Below are 1,106 nucleotides of genomic sequence, written 5' to 3'. Positions count from 1 at the left end.
GGGGGGGGGCAAAAAATTTAATTTAGTTAGTTATGTCTTCAATATATAAATGTTCGTTCGTTCGTACTAAAGATCGCACTAGCTTTTATACCATGTTGACAACATCTACATGTATAATCATCTCATCTAAGAAAACTGAAGAGAATATATATATATATATAATTTATTTAATTATATCTTAAGGGGAAATTTAGTGGTTTTTGTATTCAAATATTCGATTTACGCTAATTGGTAAATGTAATTGAAGCCGGATATGATTAATCAGTTCTTTTTTAATTGCCATTATATTGTACAAAAACTGAAAATGAGCTCAAGTCAATATTAATTGGTGGGATTAATTTACAATTTAATATAGAAATGCATAATTAATTCTTAATTTTTATTCTATAGAAGGGTAGGGAGGAAGGTAGGATATGTCGGAAACTATTCTTCTTTCTTACCTCAATTGCTTGTTTGACTGTGTTTTCTCACCTAATATAGTAGTAAAAGTGAATAATCGTTGAGGTGTCGATAAATAATTGGTTACGGTTCAGATAAAAAACTCACACATTTGATAGTTCAAATACAAAATTAAGAAAAATAAATATTTTAGGTGAAACATCCGGGATAAACTTAAAACTCAACAAGTGTCTATATATATATATATATTACCCCACCCGCAAAGCTTGACCATTAGGCATTAGCTACTTAGCTTAAAACTTTATCGAAGCTCTTTTTTTTTTTTGGTAATTAACTGTATATTTATTAATCACCAACTGGTATTTACAGAACATAACAAACTACGTTCACAGTTTGTTAATCAGAAAAACAAAACTCAAAGGAGATACAACTTCACACAAAGTTAAGTTGTTGCAACCTAGAACTAATGGCCGTAGGAGCCCTCATACAACACATATAAGCCACCTCTTTTGCAACGTGTTCAAGATTTCTACATTTGTCTTCAAAAATTCTGTGGTTCCTTTCTATCCATACTGCATGACTAGATTCTGCATATATTAGTCTGAAAAGTTGGGCAGTCAGATTGTTGCCTCTGGCTTTCTCTATGATCCATTTCAAGTGTGTATCCCAAGCATCTAAAGTGTAGTCTGGCCATTTGATCCATGCCA

The sequence above is a fragment of the Solanum tuberosum genome, unplaced genomic scaffold (genome assembly GCF_000226075.1).
Source record: "Solanum tuberosum cultivar DM 1-3 516 R44 unplaced genomic scaffold, SolTub_3.0 scf00144, whole genome shotgun sequence".
In the NCBI taxonomy this organism is placed as follows: Eukaryota; Viridiplantae; Streptophyta; class Magnoliopsida; order Solanales; family Solanaceae; genus Solanum; species Solanum tuberosum.
This window is presented reverse-complemented; position numbering follows the sequence as displayed.